The sequence below is a fragment of the Acomys russatus genome, chromosome 11 (genome assembly GCF_903995435.1).
Source record: "Acomys russatus chromosome 11, mAcoRus1.1, whole genome shotgun sequence".
Lineage (NCBI taxonomy): Eukaryota > Metazoa > Chordata > Mammalia > Rodentia > Muridae > Acomys > Acomys russatus.
In genome coordinates this window covers 27,432,576-27,456,610 of record NC_067147.1, presented here as the reverse complement: position 1 = coordinate 27,456,610, position 24,035 = coordinate 27,432,576, and positions in this window count along the sequence as shown.

Here is a 24,035-nt window from a genome sequence, read left to right as displayed (position 1 = left end):
ATTTCTGTTCACCTGTCTTCTACATAGATATAACAGTCATGCTGCTACTTTGTAATTGTTGAGAAGATTAAATGTGCTTATATATTTTTAGCATCTGTCACAATGCCTGACATATATAATATGTTATATAAGTACATGATAATAACCCCACCATCATTGTTTGGAAGAATATTTTATAGTTAAAGAAGATCACAGGGGAGGTACCCCCTACCTTGTATCATGGAATCTAATTCCTTCATCTAATTCAATCTGTCATCTTGCATAAGGCTCCATAAACCTAGAATGCTCTTATTCCCAAGGACCAACCAAATTGTGATGAATTTTTATAAACATGCATGTACAATGCTCATCATCTTCTCTTTGATACAGAGCCTCACCTCCAACTCCAATTGACTATGACACAGATCAAGCGGGCCTCAAATTTGTGAACATCACCCCCTGCCTCCGCTTCCCACATACTGGGATTACAGGTGTATCCTGCCATGCCCAGCTAACATTTTCTCTTAGTACTAAAAATTATTCTTTTAAATTTACATTATTTGTTCACTCCTTAGACTTAAAATCTTGCAAAGGCTTAGACATCCCACGTGACAGCTGACTGCAAGACTCCTGACATATTCATGAAGCATGCTGCTGGCAAAAACAGCCATGCTTGCATTTAGTCAACCAAAGTAGGCACTGATATAGAGACCTTTAATTATGTAAATAGTAGAATGAAGGTACTAACATGTGAATTGAAAACTTGAAGGTTTCTGGGGGGCTTTGACAAAGTGTGTCAAATGTACTGTCTTTATAACTATCTTGTTGATGAGGAAAGTTTGTTTTAGAAATATCAAATATTTGGCCAACCAACACTGAGACAAAAATAATAGGCAAAACCAAAACTAAAAAGAAGTTCTTTTATCTTTATCTTTGGAGATAAGCAGATTTAGATTTGCTACATAATAACCTAACTGGAAAAGTGAGTAACGATGAGAACAAATCATTCAGGAGTTGAGATAATGGATTCATGGTTCACTTTCCTGTGTTAATTTTACACCATTTGGAAATTTTCAATAATTTTTGAAAGCTGGGTTGTTTTTTAAAGGAGATTTCCAGAACCAGAAGGTAGGATATGAATCTTAGCCGTGCTCCTTGACTGCTCCGTGTCACTGAGAAGACCAGAGCTCAATTTCCAGTATGTAAAATGGAAACAAAAGTAAATTGCATCTCCTTTACAAGCAAGTGAAAGAAAGAAGATGAGCTAGTCTGGTACATGTAAGTACAGCATGACCCTTTGACAGAGACACTATCCTGTTTGCCTTCTCTATAAAACAAGCTCATAAATATATATATATATATATATATATATATATATATATATATATATATATATATATATATTATATATGTGTGTGTGTGTGTATAATGTTGTTTCAGAGATAGATGCTACGTTTTATAAAATATACAAGTAATTTAGATATATTAGTGGAATTAATATCTCAAGATAGATGCAATATATAATGAACTGCTACTTTATGCAGAATGATCAAAGAAGTGGCCAAAATTACACATGGTTATCACTAAAAATTAATAACTTAAACTTTTAAAAACATATTTTACCTTTGTATATATGAGAGAATATATTTGTGTGTGTATATAAATACATAGATGTATTTGGGGGGGCTGGAATTGCACATCTGTTCGGTGACACAGAGGCCAGAAGAGAATGTCATAGCCCCTGGAGTTACAGGTGATTGTGAACCATCTGGTGCAAATGCTGAGAACCAAACTTGGCTTCTCTAAAAGAGAAGCAAGTGGTCTTAACCGCTGATCTCATTCTCCTGCCCCGTGAATTATATAAACTTTCATCCTGTGTTTGTCTACTTCCTATAACTATAACAAGACACCGAATATAATTGTGTTATAACTAAGAAAGGTTTATTTTGCCTCAGAGTTTCAGTGGTTTCAGTTTATGATCATTAACCTTGTTGCATTGGCCTTTGGCAAAGCAGAAAGTTTCTCAGCTGAAAATGGCCAAAAAGCAAAGAAAAGAGAAAAAAAGAGTGAAAGTCTCAATATGCTCTTCTGGGCGTGATCTAACATCCTAAAGGTTCCTTCTACACGTTCGATGTAAAGGCCCTTTGTAGATATACCAGACCCAAACTTTAGCAATGTTTATTCAACCAAAAGTAACTAACATTTAAAGGTTCCTAAAGGGGCCAGTAAGGTAGCTCAAAGGGAAAAAGGGCTTGCTGCCAAGCCTGAAAAGTAGGTTCAGTCCCCAGACACACATGATGAAAGGAGAGAGATGACTCCCACAAGTTGTTTTCTAATATCCTCATGTTTACTGTGACATAAATAAATAAGTGTATTTTAAATAAAGCTTTAGTTGTCTCACTACATTTTACACATTGGACTAATCTGTACTTTTGTAGTGCCCCGGCCTGCGGGGTTCAACTAAAACTCAGGAGGAAGGTCACCTGTTGAAAAAGCAAGACACAAAGAAGGAGAGCAAGTCTGATTGATCAAACTCTCAAACTTTATTAGTCAGGCAGCAGCTTTTATAAGTCAAAAGGCAGGGAAGCATATTGCTATAGCAACCCAGCTGCAGGCTTTTCTCAAAACATAGGAAATTCCAGGCAGAGTCATAATGTCCTGCCACAAAGGGTATCTGGCTCCATCTTTGTCTAGTCTATCTGGCTCCATCTTTGTCTAGTCTAACTGCTAAACTATAACAGAGTTGCCCCATCTCTATCTGTCTTTAGTCTAACTGCTGACCCACAACAGGGTCAGCTAGTTTCTGGTGAAAGGCAAGCTCTAGGAAAAACAGAAACTTAAAGGTGCAGGCTCTGACAAGATGGCTGAACATTGGCCATATGGCCTATTGTCCCCAACATTGTAGTCTCACAGAGCTCACATCTATGTGGTGAAAATGCTGCATAGTGGTATTCTGCCACTGCATTCCTACTCTTCATTTCTCTTTCGGTGACATTGTACCATCTTGGAACTGCCCATGGCAAGAGTATTTACACCAGGAACTTCAGCAAATGCAATAAACCATAACCTAGTTTATTGTTAAATGATTAATATCCTTAAAAATGATGAATAAATGTACCACAGTTTCTTTATCCATTCTTCTACTGAGGGGCATGTAGGCTGTTTCCATGTTCTGGCTATTATGAATAAGGCAGCTATGAACATGGTTGAGCATATGTCCCTGTTGTGTGGTAGTGCATCTTCTGGGTATATTCCAAGGAGTGGGTCTTGAGGAAGCCCTATTCCAATTTTTTCTGAGAAAGTGCCAGATAGATTTCCAAAGTGGTTGTACTAGTTTGCATTCCCACCAGCAATGAAGGAGTGCTCCTCTTTCTCCACATCCTCACCAGCATGTGGTGAGAAGCCTGGGAGAATGAGGAAATAGAAGGATCCAGAGGGTCCTGGAAAACTACAGGCGGGTCTGGGCCCTGGGGTCCTCCTCAAACTATGGCACCAGCCAAGGAAAATATAGGCAGTAAACTTCGAACCCTTACCCAGACTAGCCGATGGACAGGACATTCTCCACCATTAAGTGGAGAAGGAGATCTGACTTTCACACAAACTCTGGTGCCCCATATTTGACCATGTCCCTTGGATGGAGACGCCTGGTGGCACTCAGAGGAAGGATAATAGGTCACCAAGAAGAGACTCGATACCCTATGAGTATATACAGGGGGAGGAGGTCCCCCTCAGTCACAGACATAGGGGAGAAGAATAGGGGGCAAGTGGGAGGGAGGGAGGAATGGGAGGAGACAAGGGACGGGTTAACAACTGAGTTGTAATATGAATAAATTAATAATTAAAAAAAGGGGGAAAATGATGAATAAAATGTCAACAATTTAGGTTAAATTTAAGATTTTGTTATAATATACATTCAAGTATATTTACATTTTTGGAGAGAAACCGTTGTTGTTGTGCCAGATACCTCAGGGTAAGTTTCTCTAATAAGGACATCTTGATCAATAAAGTCATAGAGATCCAGGCACAGTGGTGCATGCCTATAATCCCAGCACTCAGGGAGGCAGAGGTTTGAGGTAAGCCTGGTCTACAGAGTGAGTTCTAGGACAGCCAAGGCTAAAGAGAAATCATGTCTTGAAAAAAAAACCCATAGAGACTTGATGAGCCTTGCTGATATCCTGGAGGGGAATATATTCTGTTAAAAGTAGAAGAAACAGGAAACACAAGCCACTATGTCTGGAAGAGAGCAAGTCAAAGAAGAATCCACAAGGTCAAAGGAGTAAACAAATTTGGACTGTATTGTCCTCATGAGCCATAATAAGGACTGATGCTTAATGTGAGGGAAATGTTGAGCAGAGGGGTAGCCTGATCTGACTTGTCTTTTTGTGGAGTGTTCTGGCTTCTGTGGAGAATAGTCCACAGGAGGAAACATGGAACTAGAAGGATTACTTGATAGACAGTAACCAAAGGATAAGTGAGAGTGGTATCCACTCCTATGGCAAGAAGAGATTTTGTTTTGTTTTGTTTTGTAATTTATACAGAGTACATCTCAATTGTTATCCCCTCACTTGTATCTTCCCTTTCCTCCCTCCCTCCCACTTTCATCCTATTCTCCTCCCCTAGGTCTGTGACAGAAGGGGACCTCCTCCCCCACCATATGATTACAGCCTATCAGGTTTCATCCTGCTTACTAAGCTACACTGAGTTGGAGAAGACCAAGGTTCTGTTTACCAAAATTGGGAAGGTCAGAAAAGAGGAGACATAACTTGGACTTTGCGTTGCCTTTCAGCTATGCTAAATATGAGATGCCTATTAAACATCTAAACAATCATGGGTAAAGAGATTGAAAAGAAAGTTCACGGTTGCTAGATGATGGATGGATGGATGAATATACAGCAGATAGATAGATAGATAGATAGATAGATAGATAGATAAGAGATAAAGAGATTCCAGTATATTCACATACAACACACAACACACACACACACACACACACACACACACACACACACCCCACAGCTAATATATAAAGCTGAGATCAAACAAGAATTGAGCTGACATAAGAAAAAAATTAATGTATGAGGGCTGAGCCCTGCAGCACTCCAACATTAAAGAGTCTAAGAAACGAGAAAGACCATTACCAGACTGGAAAGTTGTACCTGAAATAAGAGAACCTGTAACTATAAAACATTCCTCTAGGTCGTTATTTATTCCTTTGTATCCTACTTCTTTCCAACAAAGGCTTTGAAGCAGTAAACAATAAAAACAAATAATAACCTAATAAAGTTGAAATAGAAAGAAGTGAGTCACAAAAGACAGATCAAAACGCAGGAATTATGAGAACATTGTAAATGTGTTGGATTAGTGTAGACTTCACATTTGGTTCTTTGTTTCCTAAAGCTCACAGCAAAAAGAAAACATAACCCACATCTTAGTTTGCAGAACTGCAGTGATAAAATATCATCTACTTGCTCATTAGGACAACAGAAATGTGTTGTTTTAGAGTTTGCAAGGCTGAAAATCAAGGATCAAGGTGTCCTGAGTTTGGGTTCTCCTGAGGCCACCCTCAGCCGACAGATGATCACTCTCCCTGTGTCCTCAGATGACCTTGTCTCTGTACACATATACCTGATTTCTTCTCTTATTTCTGGCCTCCCCTGAAGTAGGGCCCCATCCTTATGATCTCTTTTATATTTAATTACTCTTTAAAGGTTCTGTCTAAATTCACCTTAGAAGTTACTGATTCCAGCTGGGCGTGGTGGTGCACGCCTTTAATCCCAGCACTCAGGAGGCAGATCGCTGTGAGTTCGAGGCCAGCCTGGTCTACAAATTGAGTCCAGGACACCTAAGGCTACACAGAGAGACCCTGTCTCGAAAAAAAAAAGAAAAGAAAAAAAAGACAGAAAAAGCCAAAGAAGTTACTGATTCCAAATGTGTACTTGCGGGAATATTATTCAGTGTGTAACAGTTAGTGGCACAAGTTTTACTATTAAAAAATATTCTAAAGCATATTCTCAAGTGGGCTCATTATTAGAAATGTCACATCAGCCTTTTTTTAATGGGGGCTATTATCTTCACCAGTATTGTTAGTGTAAAGACGAGTCTAGAGAGAATGTTCCTGAGCTGGTCATAAAGGGTAGAGCTAGGAAAACCTTGGCTTCTGCCTTCAGTAGCCCAAATGTGTTCTGTAAGAAAGAAAGACTGTCATTTCTCTGTGTTGATGACATTCTAAGGCTTTGGTGATGAGCATCAAATGAAAAGTTCTAAATGATGGTTCTTACTAAGAACCAGGTCAGCCTGAGGGAAGCAAGCTAGATCACATTGGAAATGAAAGTAAAGATCCAGTGTCCAGAATAAAGCTCATGGAACCTGGCTACCAGTACTCAAAATGTCGTGAGCCACGAGATACTTTTCTCTAACTACTGAAAATATGATTCTTTGTTGCAGTGTTAAGCCTCATGCATGGTAGGCAAGCACTCTACAACTGAGACTCATACCCAGCCAAGACTCAGTGATGCTCTCTGGGAGATGCACAGCAAACATTTTTATTGTAAGCTAAAAAAAATAAATAAATACCTGTGTAAAGCTCTAAAAGCATTCATTTAGCCAGTTTACTGGACATATCTACTAAGATCTATGTCCTCGTTCTGATAAGCAATAAATTGTGAACCTTAAAGGGTTTATTTCATGGGAGGGGAGCAGACAGGAGTGTCACCATGAACTACACTCGCATTGTGGGCACACCCACTGAACAAGATGAACACAGAGAGCATGCCTTGGAGATGCTGGGAACGAGCTCACCATAGATGGCACAGTACCCACTTGAGCATTCCTAAAACAGCTTAGTCGAATAAAAATTACACTCCCTCTACCACCAGTTTTCAACTGAACTACCTCATCAAAATCCCAAGCTGAAGCTCTAAGCCCCAATGTGTCAATTCTTAAAAAATGAGACCTGAGGGAAGTAATTAGGCTTAGTTAAATTCACGAGAGCAAAGGCCTTCGTGGTGAGATTGGCGCCCTTACACAGGAGAATAACAGCAAAGGTATGTTCCTTTGCTGCCATGTGAAGACAAAGAAAGGAAATGGCTGTGTGCTCACTGGGAAGAGAACCCTCACCAGAATCAGCACTCCAATTGTACCCAGGATTGCATTCTGCTTCTCCATCTCCAACTCTAACTTGGGTGACAACTTCCGATTTTCAGGCTTCTTCCTTGTCTCTACAGCCACAGTCTCAGCCACCTTTCTGATATATGTCCTTGCATTTTGAATCTTTATGCTCCTTTGAAGATTTAGATGGTGCACACGCATGTCAATTCTGGTGGTCCATGAATAAGTCTTATTTTAGTTCTCCTGTCCAAAGCATTTCCATCCAAACCTTGACCCCTTTAACCTGCTCTAGACTGAAACAGGCTTGGGTTTGTGTTAGTTGAGAGTTTGTGTGAAAGCAGAGGTGAGACATGGGATTCAGAAAATGTTATCCGACCTCAAAAGTCCTCAACATATAACAGACTGTGGTTTCATGATGTTTAGCAGGCTTCAGTTCCTGGTGTGAGGTGAGGCAGGCAAAGCCACCTTCATGTTCCAACAGACTCTGTTGTGAGCTCCTGAGAGGATGCAGATCCCAATAAAGAATTAAATTGTAGAGTTACATCTAATTCACTTTTTCAAGAGAAGTCTTTTCTGCTCCCAATAAATTATGTGCAATTCCAAGTTAGTGCTTAAAGATTTGGAATTTTCTGCCCATTAGAAGGTAGTGGAGGGGGGAGGGTAGAATTGAGCCAAATTTTGTCATATCAAAGTTGGAATTTGAATAAGAATCTTCTGACTCCTAAATATTAGCACCCTTGTCAGTTTTGTAAGCAAATGTGTAAGTTATGTAGAACTGTCCTGACTGGCCCATCTAAAAAACAACTTCTGAACCTAATGCTCAGGAAACATTGCAGAAGATGGGGTAGAAAGACTGCAAGAGCCAGGAATAAGGGAGTTTGCTGTGGGACTATATCTCCTAGTAATGTCAAAAAGAAACTGCACCCACAAAGTTTCACCAATGTGACTGTTAGAAGGGCCCTGCCGTTTGAGGTTGCAGTTCCCCCACTCCACATAGCCATTCAGGGCTTGGTGTTAGGTGCAGAACTCCCTCTCCTCAGCAGCACCTCTGGATCTCTGTCTGGCTCCATCTGGAGAGAGTCTTTAGATATAGATGCCCCTAACCATATTTGATATATGGCCCTTGACACAGCTCCCTGCTAGCTCTTCCCTCCCTGTTGTTATAGGACAGTTAGGTGCTGTGTTCCCCCTCATATGATAGAATCTTAAAAGTTCCTGATTTCAACCAAGTTTGTAAACCTGTTCTGGAAGACCCACCCACCCACTCCCAAAGAGCTATATAGCCTTTGTTCTCCATGAGTAAGGTTAAACTAGCTCCTGAAGTGGTTCCCAGAGTGTTTAATCTCCATCGTGGTTATGTACTTCCAGGCTCTGTCTCTCATCTTCTGCTCCTCCTCCCTTGGTGGGCTGGTGGCCAACAGCCCCCCAAGAAAGAGGAGAACCATACATGACTGTCCAAATGTGAAGTGAACAAGGATAATAGCAAGAGACATGCCAAAGTGGACAAAGAAAGTCCAGGGGCCTCAATAGAGAACCGAAGAATATTCAGAGTGGAAGAAATAGTCTTCCCAGGACAGGGCACACCAGTTGTTTGTCCCATACCAAATGGCCAGCCTGAAAACATATATACAAGTAACATTACACAGACTGATTAGGCTATATTTAAGAAGATATCTGTGTGTGTGTGTGTGTGTATAGACACACACACACACACACACACACACTTACACATATGTAGTAACAACTAAGGAATACTAGAAAACTAGACTAGAAAAGAAGACTAGAAGGGCCTAGAGGGAAAAACTGGGGGTAGGAAAATGATATAATAATATTGTGATCTCAAAAACACATATTTTTAATTTAAAAAATAATTAAAAACAGAAAAATCTTAAAAGTTGTGTCTCTGCTATGGGTATCTATTTGTGTTTTATTATTATTGTGTGAGAGTATATTACATGTTTTTGTGAGAGTTGAGTAACAGGTCAGAAGCACATTTCTAACATTTCAACTACTAGTAGTTGAACACCCCCAACAAGAATGGAAGATCAGAAATGTTTTAAGCAGAACAGACTTCAATAACAAATTGGGGTTTTTATGGTAAGTTAAAATTAATTAAATGAAACTAGTTTTAAAACAAATAACAGGATTTTGACACACACAAGGTTTGATGCCAGCAGGTCATGCTCAGAACAGACTGCCCCAGAACAAACCAAGAGCAGAGGCTGCTGAAATCTGCGGAATGTTGTAATCAAAGCAGCCTTTCCCAGGAAGGGGGAAAGGGCAGTGAGTGGGTAGCAAAGTTCAAGTAGGTAGAATGCCAGCCCTTTCCATCTGACATAACTCAGATCAAGTGCAGAGTGCAGATAAAGGAATATTATGTAACTTCTGTACTGTTAGATGTGATGAAGACATGAAACAGAAGCTTAAGGAGATTCTTCACTAAGCAACAAAACCATTAACAGTCCACCTTGATGTCATAGTGCTACCCATAATTACACTTGTTTATTGCAAGGCTTCAGATGGGCCTCTCCACAGCTTCTTCATGCAAAGCCTGCTGTGACGGGCTTGTTAGAAGACAATGATCAAAGCCAGACAAAATCTGAGGTGTAACAAAGAGCCACATATTTAGTGTTGACACAGCCATTCTAGTCCACTTACCACGTGAGATGCTAAGAATCTATTTGGGAAACTGGTAAAGCACCTCACATGGCTGTAGACTCTACTGGACTAGTGTTGAAGAAACCTGGCTGGCAGCGCACGGGTGGGCTGTGAGAACCGCATACCTGCACACTGGCGATATGGCTGCCTGTTCTCGCTGCATGGTTATCTCAAGAGGGAAAGCCCAGAATGTAAACACTCCAAGAAAACTGGAAGGAGTGTTGAGGCTTCTGACTGCCCCCGAAAAGGCTCTGGGTGCCCCTGGTGCTAAACTTTATTCATGGAAACTACTGATCAAAACCAGGCCAGCTTCAGTGGAAGAGAAAATGGATGCCCAGTGTCTCTGCAAAGGCTGTCAGAGAACTTCTCAGCTGACTGCATCACAGACAAAACCTTCCATGAGCCTTGTCAATCCTGAATAATCACCTTCCTTACATTACTGGTCCTCACAGACACTCTGAGATATGTATCCCTTACTCTGAAGACTTTTAAGTGAATCTTTCCTACCAGCCAGTCAAGCCTAGGGGTATGACAAAACATCTTTTATTTGTTTTTGGTTTTATTTGCATATGCCCTATATGCATGCCACTTTAACAGTTAGAAGAGAATTTCTCACCCACAGTTTGTAATAGGACCACTATTTGTTTGTTTGTTCATTTGTTAAACTTTAGTATATAGAATGTCAGTTAATCTTTCATGAAGAATACAAAGCAATGTTCCCTGAACTTGAAAATCAGGACAGGCAGCAGGCTCCCTCAATACATGGTGTGCTAGTGCTGTTGGTTTTATGTTACTGTTCCTGGCTGATCTCAAATTGCCTCTGTTTAGTAGAAACTCGTTGTCAAATTCTTCCTTTGTTCTTGTTTTAAAAGGTGTTTCTGATCTCTTATACTTTGCAGAGATGTTCTTGTTTTCTCCCAAAATGATCAAATTGCTGCATTTTCTTTTCTCGTGGCTAATAAGGCATTATCCCAAATCAGATGCTTTGTTAGAGAAGTTTAAGGTTAACACGGAAATGGAGGGTTTCTTTGAAATACACCTTAATGATTTTTGTTCTACTCTATAAAGCCTAAGAAATGCTTTGACCCTGTAGTAACTAGGTCTGTCTTTTTGTCCCTTTGTGTTTGTGGGAGTGGGGTGCTGATCTCTGCAGAACCACTCAGTGGCTGCTTCTTTGGTCCTTCCTCTGTAACACTACCATACTTTCTTCCTCCCTGTGCCCCTTCTCCGTTTTTCTCCCTCCTCTTCTTCCTCTTCCTCCCTGTGCCCCTTCTCCGTTTTTCTCCCTCCTCTTCTTCCTCTTCCTCCTACTTCTCGTATTCTTTACCCCTCTTTTCTATTCTGTATAATTGACCTGGACTGAAAGTAAAGAAAAGAGAAAGAGGGAAAACTAAACCTGAAGCTTTGTGTATCCTTTACAAGGCCTCATGGAACTGAGCCTATGGACATTAGAAGTTAGTTGTCATTTAAATTAAACTAAATGGACTGTTTGGAATGGAAAGAGAAATTTAAAAAGCTAGTAATCAAGGCTGGAGAGATGGCTTAACAGTTGAGAGCACTGTCTGCTCTTTCAGAGGTCCTGAGTTCAATTCCCAGCAACCACATGGTGGTTCACAACCATCTATACTGGGATCTCATGCCCTCTGTGTACATGAATACAGAGCACTCATATACATAAAATAAGTGAATCTTTTTTTTAAAGCTAGTAATCAATTAAGCTAAAAAGAGGCTTCTAATACATGATAAGTAATGGGCAAATCCAGTGATAGAGTGCCTGGTGACTGCCAGAGACTTGGAAACACACAGCGGGGAGTGTTAATTGTCCATGGTTTCTTTGGGGAATGATGAAACTAGGATAGTGTTTTCTCTATCATACTTAATTAGGATGCTTATCTGTTCTTCTTCTAATGATAAGTTTCCAATGTCAATCCTAATCAGGTGAATTTGACTATCATAGTGGGATTGTGAGATGCTGTCCCACCAGCACCATGTCTCCCAGTAACCATATAGGCAATCACTCATCTCTACACCGCCTCAGGATAAGCAGGTTTTAACTTCAGTCCTCAAATGAAGCTACAAAGGTTAACTAAAACTTTGAATGAACAATTAACACTTAGCTTTTCAAAAGCATCATCTGTCTTTTGATTAGCTTTACCTTTCATGAGCTTATTCCCCAGCTTATAGCATTTGTAAAAGCATAGCAGCTGTGCTGCAGCGCTTCTAGACTCCTACAAAATAGTACTGACATGAACAAGCCTTCCAGTAGCACTCAAAAGCACTAAAAACTTCATTTTCCCAAAATTAATAGCAACTATGTCCTTGTGCCTCTCAGGACTGACTGGAGTCTACTTCTGACCAACCACTATTATCTTAGGGTTTCTAATGCTGTGAAAAGACACCATGATCACAATTACTCCTATAAAGGACAACATTTAACTGGGGACTGGCTTATAGTTCCAAGATTTAGTCCATTGTCATCATGGCAGGAAGCATGGTAGCATACAGGCAGACATGGTGCTGGAGAAGGCTGAGAGTTCTATATCAGGACCCAAAGGAAGGAAGGAAGAGAAGTCTTCAGGGCAACCCAGGCTTCACGTTCATAGCTTCACACAATGGCCTCTCTAGACCTCCAGGCAGATACACCCATGACACATGCCTGGCCTCATCGGCTTCCCATAGTCACAGGTGGGGATAAGCCCATTCTTGTTTCCTTGACTCTAAATCCAAAACCATGTAGCCAAAGCTTCCAAGTTCTGCTGCTTGCAGGAGCTGAAACTCGGTCCACTACTTCAATTACATGTTCATTAGCTTTCTGTTTCCTTCGTTGCCTAAAGGCTGTTCTGAAACACCCTGGAGAGCAGGCTGGCCTTGAAGTAAAAGATCTGCCAGCCTCTGGGATTATAAAGGTGTGCACCACTGTGCCGAGCCCTAAGCTTTTCTTTAATTCCTTTTTATTTTCTTTGATACCTTTTTACATGTTGGAAGCTTAGCTGGGTGGGATCTTGCTCTGCTGTCACCCCTCTCTTTATTCCATTTAGCACCTGGCTTCTCTTTAATCTGTTTACATTTCCTCCAACTGTACATTTTCTATGTTTCCTTGCTCAGCTTGCTATTTTTCATTATAGACCAACCTAAGACTGGCCACTGATAGCCATGCAACATAGTCATGATAGGTTGTTTTGAAATGTCGTCTGCTAAAGCTGTTAACCCATAAGTCTTCAATTTAGCCCTCAGGTGGATTATTTTGGACACTGGCAGCAGACATTTTCTTCACCAAAATATCACAAGGACAGTCCCTAGGTCCCAAACGGATATTCTTCTCCCCTGAAACCTCTTGTGCCAGGCCTCCACAGCTCAAATCACGTTCAGCACCACTGTCGTCCATGCTTCCACTATTATGGCCCATTAAATTCTGCATAAAGCATTCAGCTGCTTTTCTAATCCAAAGTCCCAAAGTCCACATTCCTCCAAACAAAAGCATGGACCAGCCTATCACAATACCCACTCCCTGGTACCAACTTCTGTCTTAGTTAGGGTTTCTATTGCTCTGAAGACACATCACCTGCTCTAACAAAGGAAAACACTTAATGGTGGGCAGCCCAACAGTTTCATAGACTTAGTCCATTGTCATCATGGTGGGAAGCATGCTGGCACACAGGCAGAGACGGTGATAGAGAAGAATCTGGAAGTTCTACATCTAAATCCAACGGAAGGAAGGAGAGAGGGTGTCACCGGGCCTGGCTTGAGCATCTGAAACCTCAAAATCTGCCACCATTGACACAATCCCTCCAACAAGGTCACACCTCCTAAAAGTGTCACTCCATATAAGTGTATGGTAGTCTTTCTCATTCAAACCGCCACAACTGTTTTCAAAGTATAGATGCAGGATTATGTTACCAAAATAAAAAAATAAATAAAAAGTAAGTGCTCTTAGGCAGAGGAAAGGAGGTTACAGATGCCTAGAAGATGGACCAGCAGTGCTCAGAATTATTCATGTTGCCATTCCTGCCTCAACAGACATTCAGTTTCCCCTCATCCACAGGGCATTGGTCCCAGAACACCTACTTTTTTCAGACATCAAAATCTGTGGATGTTCAAATCTCAAATGTCTTATGGAAAATGATGCGGTCTGTACATAACCTATATAATATTCTCTTGTGTACCTTAAATTTCCTCTGTAACTATAATTATAATTATTAAAAATATAAGGCAAAATTAATACAAATGCTATATAAATAGTTTTTATACCATATATGCAAGTCATATTCTGAGGCAAAGATGCAATTGTTCTCATACATTTAACCCTTAATTGGTTGACTAGATGGAAGTAGACTCCAAGGACATAAAGGGCTAGATGTACAGCTACTAAGGTGGAAAAGGCAAGAGGTGTGATAACAAGTTCTTTGCTCCCCTAAGCCGTAGAATATCAGAGATGAATGGCATCCTCATGGGTTGATTTAGTTTATAGACTGTAGCAGGCATGTCCATCCTTTCACATACTATGTTGTCATGTACAAAGTTCATCCTCAAGAATCATGTCGCCTCCACCAGAGCTAGATGGTAAGAGCCTGTTGCTGAAGACACCACACACTTTACATGCAGGACACAGAGGAACTAAGTAGGAACTGACCTAGAAGCTTCTTCTGTGCTAGCATGACTGCTATGGGAAAACAATGCTTTCTCATTGGTGGCGGGGCCTGCTCCACAGGACAGTGGTCATGTCTGATACTATGAATCTGGTAAAAAAAAAAAAAAAAAAAAAAAAAACCTAAGGCTGTAGAGGTCACAGGCCCTAGCAGAGAACCTGCTACTGTTGTTTTGCTAAATAGTCATGATGTCAAACTGCCTTCTAAACATTTATGTTTATAGCCATGGAATAGTTAGTTTCCCACTAAGCCTTGCTCAGAAAAGTCTGTTTTGACAGTGGGCAGCAGTTAATGCAGAGACCAATAGCTGGTCAAGGTGCTGAAAATAAATACTTTGACTGTGGGCTGTTCATTCCTAAATGAGACATCCAGATGAGCCCTTGCAAGGGCCAAAAACGTCAAGAAAGAGTAGGCAAAAAAGAGCCAGAGAATGGGGTAGGGAGCACTGTGAGATACTGCCTTTTGGGCATGACACAGTCAATGTCCTTATGCATTCACAGTAGTTGTGGTTATCTGCTCCAGACCTGTACAAAAGGGTCCATCAACATTACACCACCGCTCCCTGGAAGCTAGTGGTTGCTAAGGGAGGAAGACTCTTTTTCTTCCAGGGTCTAGCCACTGGCAACTTCCTCATGTTCCAGTAAATAATGTTATTCACACAATCCCAATTTTTTTTATATTTTCATTTTTTTATTAATTTATTCTTGTTACATTTCAATGGTCACCCCATCCCTTATAATCTCCCATTCTTCCCTCCCTCCCATTTTCCCCTTACTCCCCTCCCCTATGACTGTGCCTGAGGGGGACTTCCTCCCCCTTTATATGCTCATAGGGTATCAAGTCTCTTCTTGGTAATCTGCTATTCTTCCTCTGAGTGCCACCAGGTCTCCCCCTCCAGGGGACATGGTCAAATATGAGGCACCAGAGTCCGTGTGAAAGTCATACCTGACTCTCCACTCAACTGTGGAGAATGTCCTGTCCGTTGGCTAGATCTGGGTAGGGGTTTGAAGTTTACGGCCTGTATTGTCCATGGCTCGTGCCATAGTTTGAGCGGGACCCCTGGGCCCAAATCTGCCCATCATAATGTTCTTCTAGTAGGTTTCTAGGACCCTCTGGATCCTTGTACTTTGCTATTCTCCCATGCTTCTCTCATCTAGAGTCCCAATAGGATGTCCTCCCCTCTGTCCCAGTTTCCTGGTAAGTGAAGACTTTTGTGGGACATGCCCCTTGGGCTAGTATGCAGATATAAGTGAATATATACCATTTGATTCTTTCTGCTTCTGGGTTAACTCACTCATTATGATCATTTCTAGCTCAATCCATTTATCCACAAATTTTGGGAATTCCTTGTTTTTAATAGCTAAGTAGTATTCCATAGTGTAAATGTACCACAGTTTCTTTATCCATTCTTCTACTGAGGGACACTTAGACTGTTTCCATGATCTGGTTATTATGAATAAGGCCGCTATGAACATGGTTGAGCAAATTCTCTTGTTGTGTGGTAGAGCATCTTCTGGGTATATTCCAAGGAGTGGAATAGCTGGGTCTTGAGGAAACCCTATTCCCAGTTTTCTGAGATAGCACCAGATAGATTTCCAAAGTGGCTGTACTAGTTTGCATTCCCACCAGCAATGAAGGAGTGTTCCTCTCTCTCCACATCCTCGCCATCATGTGGTGTCGCTTGAGTTTTTGATCTTAGCCATTCTGATGGGTGTAAGATGGAATCTCAGAGTTGTTTTGATTTGCATTTCCCTGATGACTAACGAGGACGAGCATTTATTTAAGTGTTTCTCAGCCATTTGATGTTCCTCTGTTGAGAATTCTCTGTTTAGTTCCAAGCCCCATTTCTCAATTGGGTTATTTGGTTTGGTGGTGTTTAATTTCTTGAGTTCTGTATATATTTTGGATATTAGACCTTTGTCAGATGTAGGGTTGGTGAAGATCTTTTCCCAGTCTGTATGCTGTCGCTTTCTTCTCTTGACAGTGTCTCCTGCCTTACAGAAGCTTCTCAGCCTCATGAGGTCCCATTTATTAATTGTCACACAACCCCAATTAAACTCAGTGGATTAAGTAAAGAGCATAAGAATACAAAGGGGACTTTTTCAATGAAGAAATGCTTCAAGGAGAGTGGAAGAGTGAACAAAGGGTAATAAGACCAAAATATATTATATGCATGCATGAAACCAACAATGAATATTTTAAAAAACCATACACACACACACCTCACTGTTTTAAGTTTACCACTTTGTGTTGGGCTGTAAACATAGTTATCTCTTCGTGCAACCTAAAGGCCACAGGTTAGCAACATGTCTAGATCATCCACTTTCTCACAAGCCAGTCATTCATTATCAGTTACTTATTGAGTACCTACTGTGTGTCAGGTACCTCTGTAGTTACTGAAGATGCAGAAGGGTGCAAAACTGTATCCTTGTGAAAGTCACAGTTTAGTGAGACATTTTCCTTAACATTATGACTTCCACACTCTATTTGAAACATCCTTAGGTAATATAGAAATGGCCTCTCCTTAGCTATGAAATCTGTATCTTTTACCAACTGCTAAGATCAGTAATTATAATTCCAGAATTATAAACTATAATGATTCAATCAGAACCTTTGGGTTCATTATCCTTTCCCTTCAAGATAATCGTTTCCTTACTAAAGTATGCAATTCATACACTGTGTCTTAGCGTTTGTCTGCAAAAGTTAGCTCTTCAAATGCAAACAGCCTTCTCATCTAAAAGTACTGCTCTGTACCTCACACCTGGATACAGATGTGGCTGAAAGAAAACCAATAATGGTCTGAAAAAAATCAGAATATACAACATGGGGTCTTTTAGTCATCAAAGTCAGGCTGCGTCATATTTTTTCCATACACTTTCACTGCTGTGACCTAGAAAGAGAGAAGGGAAACTTAACCTTAGCGTTTATTTCCCTTGGTAGAGTAGTAGCTGTCTTCTTAACTTCTTTCAAGGCACTTCACTTCTTTTTGTTACTTTGTGGAGTGTGATGAAAGAAATATTGCTTACTCTCACTCACAAGCATCCATGATCTCCTGTAGCCAGGACATACTTGGAGCCCTGATACGTCTTGCTGACAAAGCCAAGACAAAGCTGTTTCCTTTTCCTGTTAGAACCATGGATGTCAAAATGTAACCATGTGAAAAGGGTAAGATGGCTGAGATCAGAAGAGAGAAGAGGTGAGGTTGGTGAGTGCTGGCTGAGGCAGCAGCAGCTTTTAAAACCTTCCTCTTTCAGGCTGAGCAGCACCCTGACAATTCATCCATGGGGAAATCCACCGGCTTAAAGCCCTAGGAATCCTGAGCTGGCTTCTTAGAGTTGTATTTGAACTCAGATCCAAACCACTTCCATTTCTGTCTCCTTTTTTGACTGCCTCCTACCTCCAAGTTTAACTTCTCACAAGGAAGAGTCTGTAGGTTTGGCATATCTGGAACAGGCTCTTTGTAGCTGAGCCAATCTGTGAGGGTTCTGACAGTCTGGTGGCCTGTCTCCAGCATGTACTGCTGAAAATCTTTCTTTCAAGTGCTATCCGGAGAGTGTGTGTCCGCATCCAAATACCCTAAGCCAATTCAAACTCTGCTTGAAGCTACCTCTACAAAGAGCTCTTCTGAAACTGTTTGTAAAATGGCTGTCCACTTTCCTGTGCCCCAGATGTAATTCTTCTTCTTTCCCCTTCCCCTGTTTCCATTCAATATGCTAAATAATGGGTTTACCTAAATGTTTTAACTCCACAAACAGCAATACATACTAAAAGTGAACAGCACATGGCTCTGAAGTTTTAATTCAGATTTCTATCTCCCCAATATCTAGACCATGGAAAAATCCTCAGCAGATGACAGACAACCAAAAGGTACTTATTAAATAAATAGATGTAGGCTATGTGTTAGTAGGACCATTCATTGGGGTGAAACATCTATTGAAATAAGCTAGTAACTCTGTTTTCCAAGGCTACGAGCTCCTAGGTAATATCCAAAATGACTTGTTAAAAAACAATGATCTTAATGTAAGTTGGCAGCATCTAAGGTATGGCCCACTACCTATACTCTAATATATGTGGACTCTGCCCCTGCCAAGTCCACTTTTTAGGGCTGCTGAAGAAATTACCATAGACCAGGTGATTTATATGGCAGAAGTTTTCTCACCGTTCTACAGCCATGATGCCTATTCTTTTAACACATTCTTTGACCAAGAGAGTAAAAGAATCAGCCCACAGGCCAACCTCTGTGAAATATGACCTTTGGTCCAGACTCTTTTTTTTTTTTTTTGGTTTTTCGAGACAGGGTCTCTCTGTGTAGCCTTGGCCATCCTGGACTCACTTTGTAGACCAGGCTGGCCTCGAACTCACAGCGATTCGCCTGCCTCTGCCTCCCGAGTGCTGGGATTAAAGGCGTGCGCCACCACGCCCGGCTCAGACTCTTTTTTTTATAGATTAACATGATGCCTTTTATTCTTTGGTCGCCACAGTGTTTCACAGCCCCCAGACCTTTTATCCACTTCTTGCAATAGAGAAGTGACAAAGGAAGTTCTTTATGCATTCTTTTCTGCATTTATCTGTAAGCCCCTCATAATAAAATGCCACTGGGTGGTTACATTGCATAAGGAAATGGTTGTAAGGTTAGAAGTTCATGATCAATGTCTGGTCTCTCTTGCGGTCTCTCTATTTGCTATGTGCATGGCTGTCATGTCACTGTATCTTTATGTAGTCTTTCCTCTGTGTGCCACTGTTCTACTTTCCTTTCCTTATAACAACACCAATCATAATTGGGTTAGGGACACTCTGAATGCCTCATTTCAACTGAATTATCACTTTAGAGAACAATCTCAGTGATCTAAGTAGGTGTTAAGATTATTTTATGATCTACTCATCTCAACTCCACTATGACTATAACTCAACTATGAACACTGCAGACACTTCAAATGCAAGAGTATAGCAGATAGTTAAAACAACAGAATATCCCAGATTCATAAATCCCAAAGCACCGGGCCTCTACATCAAGAGGACATGGTCAAATATGGGGCACCACAGTTCATGTGAAAGTCAGTCCCCACTCTTCACTCGTATGTGGAGAATGTCTTGTCCATTGGCTAGATCTGGGTAGGGGTTCAATGTTTACTGCACATATTGTCCTTGGTTGGTGCCATAGTTTGAGCACAACCCCTGGTCCCAGATCCGCTCATGATAATGTTCTTCTTGTAGGTTTCTAGGACCCTCTGGATCCTTCTATTTCCCCATTCTCCCATGCTTCTCTCACCTAGAGTCCCAATAGGATGTCTTCCCCTCTGTCCCAGTTTCCTGGTAAGTGAAGACTTTCGTGGGACATGCCCATTGGGCTAGTGTCCAGTTATAAATGAGTATATACCATTTGACTCTTTCTGCTTCTGGGTTAACTCACTCATTATGATCAAATCTAGCTCAATCCATTTGTCCACAAATTCCTTGTTTTTAATAGCTGAGTAGTATTCCATAGTGTAAATGTACCACAGTTTCTTTATCCATTCTTCTACTGAGGGACCCTTAGGCTGTTTCCATGTTCTTGCTATTATGAATAAGGCCATTATGAACATGGTTGAGCATGTGTCCTTGTTGTGTGGTGGAGCATCTTTTGCATATATTCCAAGGAGTGGAATAGCTGAGTCTTGAGGAAGCCATATTCCCAGTTTTCTGAGATAGTACCAGACAGATTTCCAAAGTGGTTGTACTAGTTTGCATTCCCACCAGCAATGAAGGAATGTTCCTCTTTCTCCACATCCTCGCCAGCATGTGGTGTCACTTGAAATTCTGACCTTAGCCATTCTGATGGGTGTAAGATGGAATCTCAGAGTTGTTTTGATTTGCATTTCTCTAATGACTAAAGACGTTGAGCATTTCTTTAAGTGTTTCTCAGCCATTCAATATTCCTTTGTTGGGAATTATCTGTTTAGTTCTGAGCCCCATTTCTCAATTAGGTTATTTGGTTTGGTGGTAAAAACAACTTTCAGAACAAAATTAATGAGGAAAGGTAAATATGGTTATCTTACACTGATTAAAAGGACTGACAGTCAAAAGGATACTATGCTCTTAGTATATATGCCCTGAACACATGTATACTCATTTTTGTTTGTTTGTTTTTTCAAGACAAGATTTTTCTGTGTAGCCTTGGTTGTCCTGGATTCACTTTGTAGATAAGGCTGGCCTCAAACTCACAGAGATCTGCCTCCTGAGTGCTGGGATTAAAGGTGTGTGCCACCACACCCAGCTTATACTCAATTTATAAAACAAATATCAATAGAAGTAAAGATACATAGTGATCCCAAAACAATAGTAATGGATGACCCTGTCACCCTACTCTCATCAATTGATATGATATCCTGACAAAATATAGAGAAATGTGTTAGTTAAACGACGCCATAGATGAAATTGACTTAACAGCTACAGAACATTTCAACCAAACACAGAAAAATACATATTTTTCTCAGAAGCCTGTAGAATTTTCTCTTTAAAAGATGGTCCATTAGAACACAAAGCAAGTCTCAATAGAAATAGTTTTATGGAGCTGGAGAGACGGCTCAGAGGTTTAGAGCACTGGCTACTCTTCCAGAGGTCCTGAGTTCAATTCCCAGTAACCACATAGTGGCTCACAACCATCTATAATGAGATCTGGTGCTCTCTTTAGGCCTGCAGGCTCACACGCAGGCAGAGTACTGTATAAATAATAAATAAATGTTTAAAAAAAAAAGAAATAGTTTTATAACTTTCATTTGATCACAATGGAATGAGTAAAAACCAAATAGACTCATGAAGATTAACCACACTATTGAATTATGAATGGATCCTTGAAAATATGAGGAAGAAAATAAAAATATTCAAAAATAAGTGAAAAGAACAAAACATTAAAAAAAAAAGCAACTATTCGACACAATGAAAGTGATTCTGAGACAGATGTACAAGACACTAGGACCTCAAATAAATAACAATTATAAACAGTAGAGCACTGAAAGAAGAAAGTGATGCCTCGCTAGAGCATTAAGACAAAAAAAGGAAATAAAACAGATGCAAATAAGAAAACATCCGAATATCATTATTTACAGAGTATATGCGTCTATATTTAACTGACCCTACAGACTCCACACTCTTTGAACTAATAAATATTTTCAAGAAAATGGCAGCATACAACATTTACATAGAAAAACCAGTAGCCTTCCTATTTACCAAAGACAAACATACTGAAGGAAAAATCAGGAAAGCAATCCCATTCACAAAGACCTAAAAACAGTTGAAGGGTAAACCTAGACCAGGAAGTCGGAGCCCTCTGTACTACAAACTTGCAAACACTGAAAAAGGAAACTGAGGAAATCACTAAAAGATGGAAAGACCTGCACAGCCATAGTCAGAAAACATAGTCATTGGCACAGAAACAGACAAAGTGATCAATGGGATAAACGAAAAAAAAAAAGACCCAAATAAAAGCCCACACAACTAAAGCAACCTGATCTTTACAAAGATGCAGAAAGTCATGGTGGAGAAAACAAGTAGAATTGTAAACAAATGGTGCTGAGGACGTTGATACCTATGTGTAGCCGAATGAAACTAAATCCCTCCTACACCTAGCATAAAAAGAAACACCAAAAGGATCAAGGACGTCAACATAAAGCATAAAACTTCTAGAGAAAAAAGGAGGACATACGTTAATGTGTGTGTGTATGTGTGTGTGTGTGTGTGCGTGTGAAGACCTTCTGAATATTTCCAATTGCTTAAGAAATAAGGTCACTAACACATAATGAGAGCCCACGAAAATAAAAGTACAGGCCGGGCATGGTGGCGCACGCCTTTATTCCCAGCACTCCGGAGACAGATGCAGGTAGATTGCTGTGAATTCGAGGCCATTCTGGTCTACAAAGTGAGTCCAGGACAGTCAAGGCTACACAGAGAGACCCTGTCTCAAAAGACCCCAAAAAAAAAAAAAGTATGTGTACACCAAGGGAAATTATCACCTGAATGAAGTGTCACACAACCAACTAAGGTCCAGTATTAACAATAAAACAAATGTCAAGAATAATCCACAAACCCATGTTAGTATGAATTAGTGTATTTTACCAGAAAACTGATACATAAAAGCCTATTAGATAAACAACTAGAGAGCTTTATAGGAATGCTTGGTCTTCTGAATAGTGTTCAGGTTTGCACTGGCTTCAAACTGGCATTGCATGCTTGTAAGGTACATACTAAAACGATGATTTACTATTCAAGCCATTATAGTGAAGAATATTTCTAAAACCTAGAACCCATAATGTATAATCTCTGGACCAACTAATATTGTGGGGGAAATAGCCAGGACCTTAGCAAGTAAAATCTCAGTGCTGAGGAGCTGACTTGCAAGCTAATACTACTGAATGGGGTCACATCCAATAGCCCATATGCATCTCCAGTCACACCTACATATTGCAAAGGAAAGACACTGATTAATTTTGTGCCTCTCACTTCCTTATAGTTTCCTTTAAAGAAGACAGTTGATCTTTGTTATTTTCTAATTTAAAGCATGAGATGCTCCAACAAAGCCAAAACTCTCTGGGTTTCCTTTCAAAAGCTAATTTAGCCTAGCATCCCAGACTCACTGAATAAGTCCCTGGAGGGCAGGACACAGCACCTACTTCTCCCAAGTTCCCAGGTGGTTCTTGTGTGCTACGAAATCCGGACATTCCTTTTAGAAGCTGACAAGTACTCTGCAATCAAAATATTTATTTTACTGGATGCATGGGGAGAATGGGGTTATCATTAAGTAGCAGGAAGATAAGTACTAGTAATAATGTTTTCAAAATACACCTAGACATTCATCCAAACATCATAATGCCCATAAGGCTATAGACTCGCCTATAAAAATTAAAACCACAGATCCTAGTGGGAGCTCGTCTTCCACGTGAGGTTCTCTTTGTCAGCGTTTTTCAGGGATGAATATCCTACAAGCAACCAAACAGATCCTGAACACCAGCTACCATGGCACCTGCCAAGTCAGTGAGCTTGCCAACTTTCCACAGATTCAATCAGGAAGGAGACAATGAGGGTACATGCATCAGGACAGTTTATTCCACATGTCACAGTTGACCACGAGAGCACCATGCCATGCTCACACAATGCCTGTAGCAGAGAAGCAGATGGAGCCAAGGTAAGACCAGCACACCAAGAGAGTCCAGGCTACAGCTGATTAGCAGCTAAAGACCCCCAAGCTTAGAAAAGCCTCCCTCCTTTAAAAGAACTACTAGTAAACCTCTCCTTTCACCCCTATAGAACATCGCCTTTATTGCCCTAATTGGAAAGCCTGTCTGCCTCTGACTCAGAGAGAGATAGTATCTTTATAACGTTGGACTACCTCCAATTAGGGAAGGGAAGGGAATTTATTGACTTAGAGGGGAAGTAAATTTGCTCCCTGCCCTACAGCAGCTTTGTAAGTGCCCTTAAACAAAGCTGCCAATCTTCTCTGTTCAAAATCATAACAAGAATAAATTAATTTTTAAAAATGTAAAAAAAAAAAGAATATGTGAAATATGGTGACCTCATTAAAAAAAATCATCGAGGAAAGCAAGAGTACATTTTAATACATTTTGCTTTGCTGCCTCAAAAGTTAACTTGGGTATTAGAGGACTCAAACTTCTC